Source organism: Artibeus jamaicensis, unplaced genomic scaffold, assembly GCF_021234435.1.
Source record: "Artibeus jamaicensis isolate MK-2021 breed Jamaican fruit bat unplaced genomic scaffold, CSHL_Jam_final contig_3126, whole genome shotgun sequence".
NCBI lineage: Eukaryota > Metazoa > Chordata > Mammalia > Chiroptera > Phyllostomidae > Artibeus > Artibeus jamaicensis.
In genome coordinates this window covers 8,199,178-8,221,310 of record NW_026521723.1, presented here as the reverse complement: position 1 = coordinate 8,221,310, position 22,133 = coordinate 8,199,178, and the positions used below count along the sequence as shown (strand labels likewise).

The 22,133-nt window shown below is 34.3% G+C and overlaps 1 long non-coding RNA gene across 2 annotated transcripts in view; it reads right to left on the bottom strand.

Annotated features, from left to right (window-relative positions):
• Positions 1-21,587, bottom strand: part of LOC119054837 (uncharacterized) — a 135,998-nt gene extending 114,411 nt beyond the window's left edge. The window contains exons 1-3 of one of the 2 annotated variants that reach the window (XR_005083587.2): positions 21,372-21,587; positions 12,154-12,217; positions 26-288 (exon numbers count right to left, since the gene is read on the bottom strand). This is a non-coding gene — a long non-coding RNA (uncharacterized LOC119054837). Of the gene's footprint in view, positions 1-25; positions 289-12,153; positions 12,218-21,371 lie in introns of those variants that run through there. The other variant, XR_008391141.1, reaches the window with a different exon arrangement.
• Positions 21,588-22,133: the final 546 nt, after the last annotated feature.

Genomic DNA, 22,133 nt, shown 5'->3' with positions numbered 1-22,133 from the left:
ATCATTTCTTATAAGTTTTGCAGTTCTCAAAAAAAAACCCACAAATAAACAAATAATAATAACAACAAAAAAACCTCTGTAAGCACCAGGATTTATCCTACAAATATTTTATTGCCCAAACATCCCTAGACTTAATAAAAACATCCTTTTGTTTCCTGTTATCATTATTATTCCTGAATGTGGCTGTTCCACCTCTAACCTGTAGTATATCTACAGAAGCTGAGATAGTTTCCAGCTGTTGGTTCTTCCACCTTGATTGACATTTCGGGCCTTTCTCGTACTGTTTATCTGAAAGTATGTATGGGATACTGAGTTATTTTAGCAAGGGAAAATCATACCAGTTATCTTACAGCACATGGAAGCAAAGCAAGCTTTTCTGTAGTTAAATTTTGCCTACAAATGAACAGCCATAATTTATTCCAAGGGAGAGAGTCATTCAAGCATTAGCCTGATCCTACTATTACACTCTCAGCAGGAACAGAGAAAATTGTGTCTCAGGGTCTTTGCTGGCCAATGAGTGACAGGCAAAATAGCCTCTCAGTCATTACAGACATTGGAAATTTCAAATTCTAATTGGAGATTTAAGAATATTTGAGGAAGAAAAAGAAAGTACAGATGGGTACAGACAAGGACCAAATTTGGCCTTCTTTCCTTAAGAATGGATTAACTGCTACAGAACTGTTTGACTTAAACAAGATAAAAATAATTTTGGACTAAGTGGGTGCCTGCAGCTGATTTTCAGTAGAATCAAATCCCCATGAAACATTAGGATTGAAATGGAAATGTTGACAGGCTGTATACTAGACAGGCCCTAGTAAGTACAGGGACAAGAGACATAATCCATTTTGTGAACACGATGAAGTTATCATAATCAAGCACTTCATAAAGAAAGAAATCTATTAAGAGATTATATTTTCATCCCCTTAATGAAATCTGATGTTCAAATAAATGGGTGTCATGTGGTTCTGCCACTGTGAGTATTAAAAGAACCTAGCCAGAAAATCCTTACTGTCGTTCTAGCCAGATCTTTTTAACAAGCAGATATTTTAGCCATTCCTGGCAACTCTCAATTTGCTGTTTTATGCTGTCCCTGTTCAATAATAGTCTCATTAAAATTACAGTTAGGCAGCAAGTTGACGTGTTTTTGCCTTATTTCAAGCCAATATACAGGATAACTCTTTGTTGCCTTTTTATAAAAGGTAGCAAATCGTTAATGGGAGCCTATGTTAGAGGAGAAAAGATACCTCAAGAAAGGAGCAAGCAGCCCTGAAATTATTTACTTGGGTTCGGAATTTCCAAATTGATGGATTACATTCTGAAATCTCCTGCAGTTAAAGAGCTTGCAGTAGCCAAATTATATTCCTTCTTCAATTGTGGTAAAATTCAACCAAATAGATTCAGAAAAAATAAAGTGTCATTCCTTAGTCATACACTCCTCCTGCACTGGAGATAAAGGATTGTTTTATAAAAAGTGAGACTCGTAGAATATTAGAATTCTGTGTTCTGCATTAATCTCTTTTTGATACTTTTACTTTCTATCATTAAATTTTACAATTAAAAATACACATTAATAAGATCATATAAACTAAAACCCCATTTATGTTATACTTGACTTTTTTCACTCAGTGATTCTTTCCATTTCTTCCATGTTATTTGGGTCTCTGTGAAAACATATGTTCAGATATTCTAAATAATATAATGACTCCAGTGGGCAAAACTAGGTTTTAATATTAATTTTAATAACCTATGTTAATATATCACCTATTATTGGATTTATAAAGTTGTTTCTTTCACATTATTAATAATATAATATTGCAATTATAGCAAAATTTTAATATATATCTACAGTTATTTTCTTGGATTATTCCTACACAACTGTTGTGTTGAGTACATATTTAAGGCAAATGGCAGGTATACCAAGTGATGTGTGCAACTTCTGGACCATGTCACCAAAAGAAAGGTACTTGCCCTCTGCTTCCTGTGACCTCTCCCCTCCCTAGGGCTGGACTTAGTTTGGGGGTCCAGTTTGGACTAAGCAGAACTGGGCATTGTGGAATGGTAAAATGAAAGTATCCCATTATCTTAGGATCCCATCATGGAACAAGACTGACCTCTTTCTCAGGCATTTGTGTGAATGAAATAAACATTCTATCTTGGTGTAAACACCATTAAATCAGTCTAACTAGTACTCTAAATAATATTGCTTTCCAAGTGGATAGACACACCTGAAATTTTTGGAACTTTGAAGCAGGATGGAAATGAGATTGGGAATGTAATGATCTGTCTCGGAAAGCTGCTTATTTTCCTAAAACCACATATTTGTACCATCACCTTTGTAATCATTCTCCAACAAGATGTGCTTTATGCCTGTGGTTATGAGAGACACAGCAGACACTGAAGCCCTGATCTTCAAAAGTGAGGATGGGAAGAAAATCTCCCCTGTGCCTGCGGTTGGGGGAAATCGTATTCCAGCTTCAAATTCCTGTCCTATTATCTTAGTTATGAAGTCTGTTTGATAAAGTTTTTAGATCTAAGGTTGAATTACTCTGACTACATGTTATTTTGATTGCTCCATCTTCTCATTTCTGGCACATACTAGCAAGATGAATTATAAAATAAGCGAAATAAGATAGAGAGCTCTCTCACCATCTCCAATGATTCTCAAAGAGCCCTCCACTTTGATTTCAGCATGGCTGTCATAAAAAGCATCCAGAGGAATTTTTTGCAGATTTTTATTGTATTTTTCCATGACTATTTATTTCCCTTATGGCCTCTTTTACCACCACCCACTCCCTCAACGCAGAATCACCACACCATTGTCCATGTCCATGAATTCTTTTCATTTTTGCTCTATCCTTCCACCCCCTGATGACTGCTTTATTAAAATGCAATGGGTCACACTTGTACTGTCCAGGTGAAATATGTGAAAAAAGAGAGAGATTTAAAAGAAGAGGTAGAAATGTAAAAATTTAGTAATAGAAGGGCTCAACACTAGGATTTTGTACGTGACATGAGGGTGCAGGTGTGGTGCACAGACAGATCCACACACAGCAGGATTTACTCCTTGTGGAAAGATGAATAGTGATTCCTTGGACACTGATAGGAGTCACTCCATTCTTTAAAAAGGACATAGAAAACAAATAGCCTAGACTCAAGTCAAATATTTCAAAGTGTTTAAAATTAAACTATTAGTAATGGTAACATTGTGAAGGAGAGGGAATTGTTTGCTGAAAATTTTGCAAAGTCAGTATTAGAGCTATTTTTTAAGGAAAAAATCTAATACTTATATGTCGATGCAACAAATTATTTGCAAAGATGGTTGTGACAATTTTTCTCATCTCTATTACATTCTTTTTCTCCAGTAGGACTTTGCAATTCCTCTTGTGGAGGGGTGGAGTCTGTTTCCCTTCTCTTTATTGGGGGCTGGCCTGGTGACTTGCTGAAGAACTTCCAAACCCAGACTCAAGAGGATGTCCAGCCATTGTTCTTGCCTTTTTGGAAATCAAAAGCTCTAGAAGAAAGTCCAAGGCAGCCTGCAGGAGATGTCGTATGGAAAGAACTGACATGCACTGGCTCACAGCCCCAACCAGTGCCAATAATGTAGGTGAAGCCATCCAGGGCCAATGAGATGAACTGCCAACTGACCATCATAGCATGAATGAGTCCAGCTGATACCATGAGAAGTAGGGATGAAGCATGCCAGCTGAATTCTGCCCATGTTGCTAATTCCCAGTATTGTGAGCAAGTAAATGATTACTTTAAACCTCTGTTTTGGGGTGTGCTAAAACACTCATAAATAAGTAATTAATATTGTTGATAAATGTTTAAATTAATTTATAATTCCTCTTCTTATACCTCTTACCAAATAAATCAGTTGGGATGTGAGTATGAATTTATTTGAATGAAGAAGATGTTTTACTGTTGGATAAGAAAAGATTATTCTGGCTTGCTGAATATTTTCACCACCAATAAAATACACTGTTACTGCATAGGTAGCCTGTTTCCTTGTAGCACCCACTGGCAAGCTCTGACTTCAGTGTATGATCGGACTTCGCATGAGTGACACTGTATAGAAGGCCGAATGATTGGTCACAAAGTATTTCTTAAGAAATGGAAGCATATATACATTCATGAAGGGAAACTTATTCTGGTGATGGATAGAGCTGGAGTATATATTTTTTGAGAATGTAGCTGAGTTTATCTGAAAATAACTGAAGCTTGCTTTGGTCTACTGACTGATTAAACTTTTTGTTTAGTGATACTTTGGACCTAAAATTGTTTAGATATGGCATTTAGACGTGTTGATATTTTCACGGGATGATTTATGATATTTACCAAGAGATTCATTTGTAACATCAAAGCTTAAATTAGAGACAGTTTGGCAGCTTTCCAATTTAAAACTTGCTATATATACAATGACAAACTCTTTAAGGGTGGAAAATCATTAACAAAAATAGCATGTGGTGGTTCATACTGTATCTCTAAGACAAGTGGGAAAATTCTCCTTGTAATAGACTTAAAAGTATAATCTATCAGGCAATTCTATTTATAGAAACAAAAATGGCTCAAAGCAATGTTTTTCAGTATTATAGCTCTTTATAATGATATAATTGTACATACCTGCACACATTATTATGTTCACAGAGCTGTGAGAGGTAAGAAATCAGATGATTTTGTATGCGTGAAATAAAATAAAGTTTGAAAACAATTAATTAAAAAACCTTTAATTTGTATCTATCTACTTTTTATTGATTGAAACAAAAGAAAAAAATTTTTCAAGAAATGCTTGTCACTTTCTTGGCTAATTGTGTTTGAGTATGGTTACCCATAGAGTAAATAATTGAAGTCCCATGTCTCATTTTTGCTCAAATTATGCTGGCAAGCTTCTATTTAAATCATACTTTAAATTATTTATCAAGAATAACTTCATGATCTAAGTAATTAATTAGGACATCTCTAGATTATGTTAAATTTCTATTCTTTATTGACATCATCTTTTTTCCAATTTATTTTGGCATAATTTTAGATAACAGTATAATTGTAGAAATAGTACAAATATCTCTCTGTCAATAAATCTCCCTTACATTGCCCATATTATTAATATTACCTACATTTCTATTTATTTCTATTTAAATATATGTAGATAGGTAGGTAGGCAGGTAGGTAGATAAGCTTTGCATATTTTACTGAACTAGTTCAAAGTAAGTTATGATCCCTTTTCCCATAAACACTCTAATGTTTATTTGCTAAAGAGTGATCTTTTTCAAAAAGACAATTGTTATTTAAATTAGGAAATCTATCTCTTTTGATATATTCATAATTCTTTTCTTTATTCCAATAGTATCTTTCTGCTTCTAGGAGTAGTTGTCTGTTGCCCACTTTAAATTCTGAACTCACACAGACCTTAGAATTCATCAAAGCAAAAACTATTCTGAAGCAATTTATTTTAGCATTTAAAGATTAACATAATCTCATCAAAAAATTAAATAATAACTAAAAGGATAAATTAATTATTTTGTTTACAAAACTAACAAATTATAATAGCACAAAACTATTGAAAGCTTGTGAGGTACCATGTGCTTTACATGTCTTTATTATTTAACCCAAATAATATGTAATACCTCATAAGTGCTTACCATGTTTCAAACACTAGGTTAATCATATAACAAGAATTATCAAATCAAATAATAAAATGGCAAATACTAATAACCTTTTCCTATGTTTTGGGTACAGGAGTAAGGGCTTTACATATAACTCTCATTTGCTCCTGGTAACATTATGACAAGAACATTATTAAACTCTTATTCTATGCATGAGAAAATTTAGACAACAACAACAAAAAATTAAGACCTCAAGGGGAATTATTATGCCTATTTGAAAGAGGAGAAAACCTGAAACTTGAATAAATATTATTTACCTGTATTAGTTTTCTAGGCCTTCTGGGTAATTTAAAACAGCAAATTTATCTTACAGTTCTCAAGGCTCAAAGTCTGAAACTGAGGTGTCTGAAGGCCCATGCTCTTTCTCAAAGCTTCACAGAAGAATCTGTTTCATGCTTTTCTCTTAGCTTCTGGGGAAGGATTGCAGGCAATCCTTCTATTCCTTGGCTTCTACTGGGTTGGCCAAAAAGCTCCTTTGTTTTTTTTTCCTGTAAGATGGCTCTAGTAGCACTTAGTTGTCCTTAACTTCAGTTGAAACAATTTTGCTAGATTGTATTGTGACAGCTGTCATATCAGTGAGCATTTTTAAAAAACTTAGCAAGATTGGTGAACTTTTGTGTAGCCATTTTAACATGAAAATGGAAGAAAATACACACACTTTTAACATATTATGCTTTGTTATTTTGAGAAAGGTAAAAATGTAACTGAAATATAAAAAAGGATTTGTGCAGTGTATGAAGAAGGTACTGTGACTGATCTAATGTGTCAAAAATGGTTTGTGAAGTTTCATGCTGGAAATTTCTCTCTGGACGATGCTCTATGGTCAGGTAGACCAGCTGAAGTTGATAGCAATCAAATTGAGACATATTTTGAGAACAATCAACATTATAACATTATGGAGATAGATGACATACTAAAAATATTCAAATCAATAAAGGTATTGGATGAAAAATGTGTCTTTTATTTTACGAGACAAACCATACAGACTCTTTGGCCAACCCAATGGATGCATCATTCCAATACCTGCCTGTATCATTCCAAGGCATTCTTCTCTCTGTATGTTTGTCCCTGTGTTTTTTAGTAAGGATGCCAATCACTGAATTAGGAACTACCTGAAGGTGCAATTTATATCTGCAAATGCCCTATTTCCAAATGAGGTGAGATTCATAGGTACCAGAAGTTAGGACTTTAATAATTTTTTTTAGAGGACACAGTTGAATCCATGGGATTACTCAAAGCCATTCAGCTCACTGAGGGGACTTCAGGGATTTGAAGACAGGTGCATATTTGACTCCAAAGCCCATATTTTGAGCCATTTTGTTTCACACATCATGCAAGACTTGAATAATCCCCTGTAATTCTTTTAACTGAATAATTAATTTTCATAACAATCATCAAAACAATAAAATCTAAGTTTTTAAAATAATAAATGTGTGATTGAAATACTAATTGAAAAACATGCAGAAATACCTGTTTTAATAGAGGTAATTTTTAATTGAACTCTTTTGAACTATATCTGTCAGATTTATTTTTTGAATCAAATAGACTTTTATATATAAAAGTTTATTATTTATTCTGTCACCAATACAGACATATTATTCTTAAAGAAAACATCTAACAAAAAACTTTTGTTGTCTCTGCTTATTAAAATCATTTTATGGAAAAAATCGTTTTTATGTTCCTTAGTAAAATGTTGTGCTTTTATTTATATACTTTCTTTTAAATTATATTGTATTATAAAATGTATGCTTAATCAATTTTAAACTTAATATTTTCTTTTGTTTATATTTTATAAACATAAAATTATGTTTTTAGTGTATCCAACTAATATCTTACAACTAGTCATTATCATGACATAGAAAAAATCTTCAATATTTATTTTGTATTTGTGTACTAACTGTACTCAGTTATTGTATTTAATAATTTTAAGCACAATTTATATTGCTTTGTAATGCAAAAAAAGTTAATGCTATTTAATTAATTAATTTCTCTAATTTGGGGAATTAAGTTTATTTTTATAAGACTATTAGAAATATCTATAGTATGGAAGAAAGCTTTAATTTTAACTAGTTAAATCTATTGTATTTATCTTATTTCAGCTTCATTCATACACTACAGACATCCATGCTTTTGTTATCTTTTCCCTTACAAGAGCATCCTAACTGATTTTCAGTGTGTTTTCTTCCAGTGTTATTACATACCACAGGTAGAATGATCCTGGGAAAGCTCAAATGGGGTTAAGATGTCTTTGTTCAACACCTTCCTTCATTTGTCATTGCCTATAGAAATACTGCTTGAGAATTGCCTTGAACTAAAGAATAGCAAGCCAAGCATAACCATACCAAAATAATACTTAGAAGCAAGGAGTAGGCAAGAAGAATGTTTTAAGTTATATGAAAATGGTGAGAATGACTCAAGCACTATGATAAAGAGGCACTAATTGAAATATAAATATTTAATCACTTATTTTGCTAATGGTATCTTCATTTTGTTAGAATTTTTTTAATCTGTTTTAACAAGTGACATTGGTCTCTCATTTCCCTTTCTTGCCCTGGGCCAATTTTCCTTTCCAAGTTTATTTTAGCTTAGATAGGTAGGTATAGATAATGATAGATAGATAATAAAAATATAAGATAGAAATAAAGATGTTTATTGTCTATATTATTACCTTATTTAGTTTTGCTAGACAATGATCAATTTCATTAGTTTTTTCCAAAGAATCAACTTTTAATTTTTTTTGTTTTTGGTTCTGTTTCCTATCTCTTAAGCTTAAAAAATCTTCAAGATTTCTCATTTCAGTTTTTATGATACTATTGTCAATAATCTTTTCTTTTAAAATTTTAATTTATTTATTTTTAGAGAGACGGGAAGGCAGAGAGAAAGCAACATCAATGTGTGGTTGCCTCTCGAGCAGCCCCTACTGGGAAAACTGGCCCGCAACCCAGCCATATGCCCTGACTGGGAATAGAACCAGTGACCCTTTGGTTCACAGGCTGGCACTCTATCCACGGACCCACACCAACTAGTGCTATTGGGAATAATCTTAATTCTTATTTTAAAGCCAAGGTTAAGTCTTCATTATTATTATTAAGTTTTATAGTGACATATTTCATGCCCATTTCTTTTATCTGTGTGACCTTAGCCAACTTTCTTACAGTCTCTGAACTTGGAGCTCCATATCTAAAGATAAATAATTATAGGTTCTATTTTACAGAGTGGCTATAATAATTCAGATAATAATTTAAAGTATTTAGCTGAGTTCTGACACTGATTAAGGCTCCTCATAGATAATGCTAATTATGATGACATTAATGTAAATAATATGATCTTGTGCCTGTTTAATTCAGGCATTATCTCGGGGTCTTTTCCTTGTTGAATTACCTGGATTTATATTTCCATAATCAATTCTATGTGGTTTCCATGAATATTCATGTGTAAAAGCTTATAAAAATGAGACTTTATCTACAGATTAATTTATTTTATTTAGTTTAGACATTCCACTTGACCTGTTGTAGGCAATTAATTCTTCACATGTGCTTCCAAATAAATTTTAATGCTTATAGTTTATGTACTTAAAGCTTATCTTAGGATTAATGAGGTATGTCTAAAAAGAGCTGTGAATTCACTGGGCAACGTGTAAGGTCAGAGTACAAATTGTGCCAGGACTTATGTTTGTGTTTATAAACTAGAAAGAGGCCTTTTGTACCTCATAGGACATGAGTTGCTAAGTGCTCACCACTGCATTTGAAGAGCTATTAATATAGGGAAAGAGGAGGGGGCAAAGACACAGGGACTGATGGGATGAGGGGGCAATGGGACCTAACAAAGAAAAAAGTGAAAGAAAAAAATGCCAAAGTAGAGCATATTTGAAGAAACAGAACAGTGGGGTCAAGCTATCTTAATTAGTAAATGACATCATGTTTATCACTCTCTCCATGAAACAATTTCCTTACTTTGCTCCAAGAGAAAAAAATTGTCTTCTTCCCATATCTGGCTTTGTTATCTTGGCTCTGTTGCTGGATGCCCCTCATCTCCCTGACCTCTAAATGTGAGAGTGTCCCAGCATTCAGTTATTGACTATCTTTTTTTATTTATGCATGCTTCTTTAATGATCTCATACAGACTCATAGTTTTAAAGGGATCTACATGATCATCATTCCCAAATGTACTTCTCCAGCTTGGACCTCTCTCCTGGAACCTAGACCTGTGTATCAACTGCCCATTTGACTGCTCTACTTGGATGTGTAAAAAGTGTCTCAAATTCGACATGTTCAAAACTGAGCTTTGGATAGCTCCATCCCACCTGGCCCTGGTCTTTTATAAATCTCCTCTTACAGTCTTTGACATTTCAGTACACAGCCAATTCATTTTGTTTCCACTTTTCCTCAGGCCAAGAAGCTCCTAGTCATTTCTGGATCTCTGTTTTCCATAACACTCCACATTCAGTCCACCAACATAACGGTGTCAACTCTATCTTCAGGACATATTCAGAATCTGAGCACTTTCTAACACCACCAATTCCACCTCCCTCAATTGTTATAACAGCTCCTTAACTGGACTGCCTCCTTCATACTTGCCTCTGCTGTAAGTCCTCAAACAGGGTGTTGTTGACAGAATCCAGCTTGGAGTGGACATTTCTGGCTACATGTCAATTAGTATCTTATAATGCATCTCTAACAGAGCCACCATTACAAGATGTTTAATTCAAAAGATGTTTGATTCTCCCTTGTAGATGGTATAGCCTTGGTACAGAATCCCAGAGGGCTGAATTATAATTTTCCCATTATGCTGTATATAAACACTATGTACCATCTTTTCTTATCACAGATAGACTTAAGACAACACAGTTGGTCAGATTAAATGACCCAAGCATTAGAGCTATTTATACAAAAATTGGGAAATCTAGACTTTCTATAGAGCCTTTCTCTGTTCTGTGTGTTACTCAGACTTTGCAGCTTTTCATGCCTCTTTATGCAACAGCCAGAGCAGTCCTCTAGGTATGGTCTGCTGGGCATGATAATTCTTTCTCTAAGCTAGGAGGTATGAGATGCATTAGTTGTACTTTATTTTAGAAGGTATTTCCTGGAATGCCACAGATTAGTAGATCCCCCAAATCGTATTTTTTTCTTTCTCTCTCTTTTTTATCATTGTTTAACTATAGTTGTCTGCATTTTTCCTTCATCACTTGCCTCCACCCCAACCATCTCCGCCTCCCACCCTCCCTTGATACTATCCCCTTTGGCTTTGTCCATGTGTCCTTCATACATGTTCACCCTCCCCCCCATTATCCCTTTCCACCTCCCCTCTGGTTACTGTCACTTTATTCTATGTTTCAATGTCTCTCATTTTATTTTGGTTGCTTGTTTGCTTTATTACGTTCCACTTATGGATGAGATCACGTGGTATTTGTCTTTCACCACCTGGCTTGTTTTGCTCACCTTAATGCTCTTCAGTTCCATTCAAGCTTTTATAAAGAGTAGGAGCTCCTTCTTTCAATAGCGTCCTAGGGTTTTCTTTCTCCACGACCTGGCCAGCACTTGTTGTTTGTTGATTGGTTTAGAATGGCCATTATAACCAGTGAGAAGTGGTATTTTGTGTGATTTTCATTTGCATCTCTCTGATGGCTAGTGATGCTGAGCATCCCTTCATATGTCTCTGAACACTTTGTGTTGACCTTGGAGGAAGGTCTGTTCATGTCCTTTGTCCATTTTTAAATTGTTTTTTTCTTTTTTTGGTCTTCTGGAGTGGAGTCCTATGAGTTCTCTCTATATTTTGGAGATCAAACCCTTGCCCAAGGTATCATTTGCAAATATATTTTCCCATATGGTTGGTTCTTGTTTCATTTTGCTGATGTTTTCTTCAGCTGTGCAAACCATATCCAGCAATTCATTAAAAACATCACACACAAAGATCAAGTGGGATTCATCTCAGGGATGCACAGATGGCACAATATTCATAATTCAATAAGTGTAATACATTACATAAAAAAGGAAAGACAAAGTCACATGATCATATCAATAGATACAGAAAAAGCATTTGATAAAGTACCACACCCATTTATGATAAAAATACTCACCAGAATGGGAATAGAGGGAGTATACCTTAACATAATAAAGTCCATAATATGAGAGACCTACAGGCAGCATCATACTCAATGGGCAAAAACTAAAAGCTTTCCCACTAAGATCAGGAAGAAGACAATGATGTCCACTTTCGTCATTTTTATTCAACATGGTATTGGATGTTCTGGCCACAGTGATCAGACAAGAAAAGAAATGAAAGACATCCAAATTGGAAAAGAGGAAGTAAAACTATCATTGTTTGTGGATGACAGGATAGTGTACATATAAAATTCTATAGACTCCACCCCAAAAGTGCTTGACCTAATAAATGAATTTGGCAAAATAGTGGGTTACAAAGTCAAAAAACTACTCAACCCCCAAATTGTATTAATGTGACAGTATCTTAACTCTTTAATAGGTTTATACCTCACCCTCTGAAATTCATGGATCTTTCCAAGGCCTCCAACATAGCTGTCACTTGTTGCTCCTCTGATCCTAAGGAAAGAAAAGAGGAGTTGGCAACTTTATTTTTTTTCATTATATAGAGAATACTTTATTTGTTTTTGTAATCAAACCCATGTAGATTAAGATCTTACCTATTTAATACAACATTTTACTCCTGTAAAAATGGAAAAAATTATGTTGAACATTTCTATACCTATATGGCTGTTAATTTCTCTATAATGTCCACCCAATGTGGTAAAACCAACATAGTTTTTCCAAAGTAGACAGCACAGCTTAAGTTTCCAAAAATTAAAATTATATATATTTATTTGTTTATTTATTTATATAAAAAGACCAATAGCAGTATGTTATGCATCAATAGCAGCAATGGCTTTTCCAGGTTCTGTAGTCATCTGAACAAAATTATAGAGACATCCAGTGCACTCCATTAAAAAAAAGGTAAAAAACAAATCCCCAGAAAACAGCAAATTTCTGTTACTCTTGTGGTACTTGGCATTATTTTTTTATTAGCTTGTACATCATTATCTGGAAAGAAGACATTCTGGAATAACATTATTAGAAACAGCTCTGATCAAGCATGGTCACAACCATGCATGCAAGCAGGGACAACATGGTTTACACTCACAGAGGTATGCTACAGTACTGTCCTACAGCAAGAATACTAGAGGGTACAACGACAGAGGCATTATGTGAGACTTGATTTTGTTTTCCCAGCAGAAGGTCCAGCCAGAAGGGTGGAATGACATGGCTCAGGTAAGATAGGCACCTTCTCCAACAGGATTTCCCTTCATTAGTGACACTGTTCTAGGTATTCATGGAATTGGCAACTTTAGAATATGGGTTACAACATTGGCAAAGTGTGAGTTCAGCCCACTCCGGTATTTTATAGTTGTTCGGAGATAAGGAAAGGGGCTAGGCTTTTGTACTCCCAATTCACTCAGTCATTAGATATAGGTTGCCTTATGCAAGGGTGGTATGATCTTGGACAAGTCATCTCTCTTTATTAAAGGCAGTTCTCAAAGAAGCTGCTAGCTGGGACACATACACCCCAGAATTTGGGATCAATATTGTAGAGATTTCTCCCTTATCAAACTAGTTTTTGCTTAATTTGGATCTTTTACTTATCTATGAGTCTCTATCTGGGTAAGTATCAACTATCTTTAAGACAAATAAAAGTCCTAGGTTTGCAGAGTTAAAAGGGTCTGAGAAATCATCTAGTAAAATAATTAGTAGAACCTTATACCCTATTGATAGTGTTCTCAGCACATTGCTGGATTGCACTGTTAGAATACTGATTTCCATTTTCAGTAATTTTGATCATTTTGAAAACTTCCCATCCTGTTGAGCAGACTCTGACTCCCAACACTTTTACCTTTCTTCTAATTCTGACATGAAGAAACACATTCATAGACCAAATTCAATGAAAGTCCTTCAGATATACAGAGAGCTATTAAATTGTGCCCACACACGTCCACCTACCAACTCCAACACACTCTTTATGTGGCATGGTTTTAATACCATTATGTCTGGTAACTGTCTTGCTACTTCACTCCAACTTGTCAATTTTTCCTAGTGTCGCTTTTAAAACTGAATGCATTGCTCTGAAGCATGACTCAGACTTCCCATTTGGTAGGTCACTGTGCTTCTCTGAATACTCTTTCATATCTTACTAGCTCTTTTGGCAGCTACAAGAGACATTTTACTTTGATTGAAAACTACTTTATCATTGTTATAATTAAAACATAAAAACAATGTGCTATTTGATTAATTAATATGGACAACCTTATTATTTTTTGTCTTCCAAAAAATTCTGAGAAATATTATTTTATACCATTTGTAAGAGGAAAATAAGCATATATAGAAATGAGAAACAAAACATGAAGAGAAGTAAGGAAGAGGTAAGAACATGACCTCAAGTGATATGTGAAATAATCTATAAAAACCCAGTTATTATACTGGGTAAATATTTTTTATTTCTTAAAATTAATTTTTGGAGATAAAATATTATCAAATATTACAGGAGAGGAAATGAATAACAAAAGTCACGGACCTAAATTTTGGTTATTTACAGAAATGGTTTTGTGGCTAATAATTATATGATTATAGTCAAAATTTATATGTAAACTTCAGGATTACAAAATTAACTTAAAGCATGATGTTAAGAACAAGATGCATTTCTTCTTTTAAAAGATCCAATAATACTTTTTCACCTTCCCACTCTTTATTTCTGCAAAGAACCCCATTTTATCTTCCTGAGGCTCAGAAGTTTTTAAGACAACACTGTATAACACCTTGATCAGTTGCCATAAATGTTTAGTAATCTTGAACCTGTTGTTCTTAATAGAAAAAAATGAAATATCTATTAAATTTATTATCTGGTTTAATAGACAAATTTAATTGCTCTTCTCTCACATATTTTCCCACTGTCTCAACAAATATACCCAGTGCTGAAAAGAAATGCCAAAACAGCCAAGTTTGTTGTTGTAAAAAGTTACAATTTACAAATGAATGGCAAATCTTGTAGGGTCTAGAAAGCCAGAACTGTTTAACAGACACGGGCAGAAGTTAATAAATGCTACTCTTCCCTAGGAATGGTAGAATCTGTGTGAAAGTAATTTAAGATTATGGACTTTGGGACTTAAATTATTTATTAAGAAGATTTTATTAGCAATGTGGAAAAGGAGGAGAAAGGCATGCTTAGGGAGAAAAATCCTGATTTAAGACCTTCTTGGCAGGAGCATCACCACGAAACTGTTATTTTGTTTTTATTGTTATTTAATGCTGTTATTTAACACACTTAAATGAGAGTTCAAATGTTGCCATAATATACTAGTGAGACGTTAATTGTATGCTTTTAAATGACTGAAATTAGAATTTATCTTTTAAGCATGTGGCCATATTTATGGAGTCCTCTATAATCACTGCAACACAAAATTTCTCAGTTGAACTTCAGCTGTCAATAACAGATTATTTTACAGAGGAAATTAAATCTACAAGCAGTGACTAACAGATAATAATATCCAAACTTTGAATTCTAAATGATGATTCATGGGATTGATTTTGTGTTCTGCAAACATATTTTAGACAATTCATTGAAGTTTCAAGTAGTTGACAGAATAGCTACTATGCACAGACCTAGAGAAACCAAGGACTGGAGTTCTGCCTTGACCGTGAGTAGAAATGGAATCTCAGGCCACTCACAACTTACAGGATTTAAGTCATTAAGCGCAGTACAGCTGCAGTAGCAAGATCTAGGTTCTAGTTTCATACTACCACCTACTAGGTGGTCATAGATTAACTTCTTTAAATTAAATTATTCTAGTTTCATTATATATCAAAGTAGATGCAGAAGATTTGTCTTCTAGACATAAGAATTTGAAATTTAATTCTAATAGAACCTAAATGAGTTAATGTGAATGGTAGCATTCATATTACTGACTTTACTTATTGTCAAAATGAGTAAATAGAGGCCAGAATTACCCTTCCAGTGAAAACAACTGAAAAATAAATGAAATATGTGAAACAATAATTTTCAAGATATTGGATATAAAGGGATGATATCTAGTTATCTTTGAGAAATTTTAAAATATCAGGAGGTGAACTCTACAATTTCTCTAGGTAACTCTTTGAAGAAAGTTTTCAGGGAACAGCTCTGAAAGAAATAATCCAGAAAAAGTTTCACTGTTTTCCTAAGTTAAAGCAATGAAGCTAGAAGTCTGTGAAGGCCCAGGCAGTTATAATGCTTAGGAGTAAAAGCACAAGTCCAAGAAAGAAGTAATTGATAACCTGGATTTTGCTAAAATAAAAAAAAACTGTTCTGCAAAAAAACTATTGAGAGGCCCTGGCTGGTGTGACTTGGGGGACTGAGCACTGGCCTGTGAACCAAACAGTTGCTGGTTCAATTCCCAGTCAGAGCACATGCCTCAGTTGTGGGTCAGGTCCTCAGTAGGAGGTGCATGAGAGACAACCTCATATTGTTTCTCTCCCTCTCTTTCTCTCTCCTTTCCCCTCTCTCTAAAAATAAATAAATAAAATCTTTTAAAAAGAGACCGTTGAAAAAATGCTGTTGAGGGAATGAGAAAAGGCAACAGATAGGGAGAAAATATTCACAAAAAATAACTCTAATAAAAAACTGTTAACCCAAAGTATACAAAAAACTTTTAAAATTCAACCATAAGAAAATGAAAAATGAATTAAATAGTGAGACAAAGACTTTAATAGATATTTCACAAAAGATCTATAGTTGGCAAATAGAATATGAATAGATGCTCCATGTCATATGTAATCATGGAAATGTAAATTAAAACATTAATAAGATACCACTACATCTATTAGAACAGTAACGACACCAAGTGCTAATGAGAATGTGGAGCAACAGGAATGCTCACTCATCACTAGTGAAAATACAGAATGGTATAACCACTTTGGAAGGTAGTTTGGTGATTTCTCACAACACAAAATATACTCTTATGATATGGTCCAGCAATTGCATTCTTTTGGTATTTAACCAAATATGTTGAAGTATTGTGTTCACACAAAAACTTGCATATGGTATTAATAGCAGCTTTATTCATGGTTGCCAAAACTTGAAAGCAATCAATGTGTCCTTCAAGAGGTGGAAGGATAAATAAATTGTTGCATATCCAGATAATGAAAAAACAATGAGTTATCAAGCCATGAAAAAAAACCATGGAGGAATCCTGAGTGCATACTACTCAGTGAAGAAGCTAATCTAAAGTTATATACTGTATGATTTCAACTGTATGAAATTATGGATGAGGCAAAACTATGGAGATAATACAAAGATCAGTGGTTGAGAGGAGTTAGGGGGTGGAGTGGGATGAATAGACAAAGCAAAGAGGATTTTTAAGATAGTGAAATGCTCTATTCAATATTATAATAATAAATACATGTCATTACTCATTTGTCCAAACCCATAGAGTGTACAACACCACGAATAAACAAATATGTAACTGTGGACTTTGGGTGCTAATGATGTGTTAATGTAGGTTAATTAATTGTAAAAAAAATGTCCCACTTTAGTGAGGGAGGTTGATAATACAGGAGGATATACATGTGTGAGAACAGGAGGTATATGAAAAACCTATGTACCTTCCCCTCAATTTTGCTGTGAACCTTAAACTGCTTTTCAAAGTATCTTAAAGAAAAAAATGTTGAACTACAAAAAATTAAATAAAAATCAATCCAAAACTGACAGATGCTATAATTACCAGCAAGAACACTTAAAAAGGTGTTAAAGCTGTGTACTGTGTACTTAAGAAGTCAGATGAAAGACTGATGATGTTAGAGACATGAAAGATTAAAAGAAAACTTTTATTAAAATTTCTAGATATGAGAAATTCAACATTGGGAATAAAAATACACTATTTGGGATTAACATTGGAATTGGCATTACAGAAGATAGAATCAGTGACTCTGAAGATGTAATAAAAGCTATCCAAAAAGAGATAGAAATTTAAAAAACTAAAAAGAACAAACACATACACAAAGCATCCACGGTTTTGAGACAACTTTAAATGGAAAAATACATGTTACCAGAGTCTTCAGATGAGAGGAAAGAGGAAGGGAGGCAGTAAACAAAAGTGGAATAAGTAATGGCCAAATTTCTGCCAAAAGTAGGTGAAAACTATATACTTGCAAATTGAGAAGCTCTACAAAATCAGAGCACAAGAGTGATGAAGGAAATTACTACAAAGCACATCACGATTAAATTGCTTTAAAACCACTGATAAAAGCAACTAGAGTAGAAAAAAGCACATTGCTACTGGGAAACAATTCCAAATGAATCTCCCACATTTCTTCACACCTTATAAATAAGTCATTAGCTGTCCTTTATTCTGGAGTATTTCTTTAAAAAATGATTATATAATGAACAATATTTAACCATTATAAAATATCTGGATTCCCTAAGCTCAAGCCTGCACGTGTGGCTGTCACTTCTCTGCACAATCCTCTGCACGTGTGGTTGTCACTTCTCTCTCCATACAACCTTCTGGCAATTGAGGCTCAGCGGCTGGCACAAGTGTGCTAGTATTTTGACTACTGATTTTACTAGGAGTAATAAAGTGTCCTTTGTCTCTGATCCATTAATCTCATGTTTTCTAATAGAATCCAAGAAAATATAGCAGGTTAGCAGGTTAGCTTAAAAACTCAGTAGAATCTCAGACCCTTCATAGTTCTTGGCACTTTTGGAATGAGGCTAAGATGTGTCACAGAGACACAGTTTTCTGGAAAGGAAAGATTGACAAATTTATAGGCCAATTATCAGGATTTAATGGGCAACCATTAAATTAATAACAAACATTCAACCAAATTACCTGTGTAATTGGGCAATAAATGCTCCTCCATGCTATTGTCTGCCTATGACGGGGCAGTTGTGGATGTGGTTGAAAGCTGAGCGCCAGGAATTAATTCAAAAACAGCTTCTAGAATGGTGCCCTAACTCCCTTCTAAGTTCCTTGTTCACCCAGCAGTCAGTCTCAGTTGTGCACCCTGTAACAACAAGTACAAAGATTCATTCAGGGGAGACAGGAGGTTTGGTCCCTCTTAAATGAATTACAGAGATGTACAGCTAAAGTTAGAGTGAAAAGAAAGAAATCAATGGTCATACGGGTCAACCAAGTAAGAAGTTAACAGTTTGTGACCATGAGGGGGTGGTGCCCAAAACATTTGTTAAAGAAGAATGGCAACAACCAGGTCATTTTTTAGTGCAGTCTGTCCTACACTGTGTGTGCCAACTTCAGGTCCATTTAGGGATGGGAGTGAAAGTCTCAGAATTTTTGTCTTCCCCAGTGGATCCTGGCTGCTATGTGGGCAATCTGGCCCTCTTGGGAAGACTTTTCTTATACACCTACAAGCATACCAATATTTGCATGATGTGGGTGTTAGAAGGAGAAGGGAGAACAAAGAATTGAAAACCTATATGAAAAAATAATAACAAAAAACTTCCCTAATGTGGCAAAGAAAATAGATATTTAAGTCCAGAAAATACGGAGTACCAAACAAAATGAAGCCAAGTAGGCCTACACCAAGACATATCATCATTAAAATGGTAAAGGTTAAAGACAGAAAGACCATCTTAAAAGAGAAAATGGTTAGTTACCTGCAAGGTATCGCCCACAGGACTGTCAGCTGATTTCTCAACAGAAACTTTGCAGGCCAGAAGGCAGTGGCAAGAAATATTCAAAGTCTTGAAAAGCAGGGACCTGTTATCAAGATCACTCTACTCAACAAAGCTATCATTTAGAATGGAAGCAGAGATGAAGAGCTTCCCAGACAAGAAAAAGCTAAAAGAGTTCCTCACCACCAAGCCAGTATTACATGAAATGTTAGTCTTCTTTAAGAAAAAGAAGAAAAAGGAGATTAAAAACCAAAAATATAAATGAACAAGCAGAATAGAAACAGACAAGCAGAATAATTTGACAGTTGTCACATTGAAGCATGGTTTGTGGGACTGGTGAAAAAGATGAAGGGATTAAGAAGTTCAAATTTATTGTTACATGATAGTCATGGAAATATAATGTATTAATAGGGAATATAGTCAATAATGTAATAACTATGTATGACGATGGGTGAGATTTATCAGGATAGTCAGTAAGTTATATAACATCTAATCACTAAGTTGTGCTGTTGAAGCTAATATAATAGTGTATGTCAACTACAATTGAAAAATAAAAAAATATTTAATGTAAAATAAAATAAGAAAACATTGTCTCCAATCAAATCAAGTTGACTCACAAAAGAAAGCAAAATCCTTGGTTCCATATTGAACTCCCTGTGGTTGTGCAAAATCAAATAAATGGTACCTGTCATAGGACTTTTATACTTTTATATACAGCTTTGGATGGAATGAAAATATTGTACATTAAGTTGGTTGAGCTTCACCACAAAAATCCCAAACCAAAGGTGCTTTGTACCCTGGTGTGAGCTTCTGTCTCCATCTCTATCTCAATCTCTGTCTCTGTAGCTCTATCATCTTTATCTCTATCTCTTTCTCTCCCTCTACCACTATCTATCTCTAGCTTTAGATCTAGCTCTAGCTCTAGGATGACTCTCCCTGTCTATCTTGCTATCACTCTCTTTTTCTCTGTAGCATGTAATCTCTCTCCTTCTCTATCAAAAGCACAGCTGTCTTAAAGGAAAATATGATTAGTGGTGGGATCTTCTTATCCCAAGAAGAGGGAAGGCTTCATTCTCCCATCCAATTATGATGCAGAACTTTAAGATAAGTGCTCAAACTTTTATAGCTTTGTTGGATCACTTTACCCTTTCCCATAGAAAAAGATTTGGATTTAACTGATGAGGTTTAGACAAGCTTCTTAGTGGAGGATAGAAGTTAAAGTAACTTTGCAATTGTGATGATTCAATGAGCTTTTGTTGTGGTTTCCAATACTTAATATATCATTTGTATTGATGTTATTTATACTTTCTAATACAATAAATGTTAGCAGGAATTCTAAAACTATAAAGTTGCTAGAAAATTATGCCAAGTGAAGTAAGCCAGGTGGTGAAAAACAAATATCATATGATCTCACTTTTAAGTGGAACCTAATCAACAAAACAAACAAGCAAGCAAAATATAACAAGAGACACTGAAATTAAGAACAATATAACAGAGGGGAGGTGGGAGAGAATAACGGGGGAAAGGGGATAAGCTTTTTCAGGAACAACTAGAAAGGACTCATGGACAAAACCAGCTGGGGGTGTGGTCAGGGGAGCGAGGTGAGAGTGGCTGGGAGGGGCGTGGAGGGGTAAATGCACACAGCACACAACTGTACTTGAACAGCAATAAAACAATTAAAGATAAAATAAAATTGCTAGAAAATAATACTGAAGAAAACTTCTATGACCTAGAGTTTGGCAAATATACATCTTCACATTTCATTCCAAAATAAGATTCTTGAGAGAGAAAAATAAATTGGCCTTAACAAAATTAAGACTCTCTGCTCTTCCAAAGATACCATGGAAACAACAAAAAGAGAAGCAAAGAATAGGAGAAAAATATTTTCAGATTACAAACGATGAAGAATTTTTATCCAGTATATGTAAAGCACTCTCAATATTCAACAATATGAAAAAACATCCCAATTTTTTTAAATGGGGAAAAGATTTTAACTTTACCAAAAAGATACATTGGTAGCAGATAAACATAAAAAATGCTCACCTTCATTAGTCATCAGGGACGTGAAAATTAAAATCACTTGTGAAAACCATTTCATGCCTTTTAAAATGTTTGAAATGAAAGTCCTGAGAATTCCAAATATTGGTGAAGAATGTAGAATAATGGGAACTTGTATACACTGCTGGTGAGGAGGCAGTTCAGCAGTCAGGACCCACCTATTTCACTTCTAGGTCGTGATCCAAGAGAAATGAAAGTATATACTCATACGGAGCCTTGAAAACAAATGTTTATTGGCCTCAAGCTGGAAACAACTCAGATTTCTGGTAAATAAATTATCTCAGGTAAATGGATAAACGCTGATGTATTACTCAGTAATACTACTCATTAATAATTAAAAAAACAAAACTCTCAACCCATGCAACATTAAAAACTCACATAATTACACTGAGTGAAAGGACTTAGACAAGAAAGAAAGCCTACTAAGTAATTACAATTATGTAGCATTCTACTAAATGCAAACTTACATTGACAGAATCCATGTTTCTCTTGAAGTGGGGGCAGAAAGGGACAAGAGAGAGAATTTATATGGGGCATAAAGATTCTTTTAGTGGTGATGCTTATGTTCACTATCCTAATCGAGTGTGGTAATGGTTGCATAAGTATGTGTATATGCATATATACTATATATATGTATAGATAAATTTATCAAATTATACACTCTTAAATATGTAAAATTTATTGTATGTCAATTATACCTCAGTGATATTAAAAATAATTTAGAGGAATATTCATTTACTTTTTTCT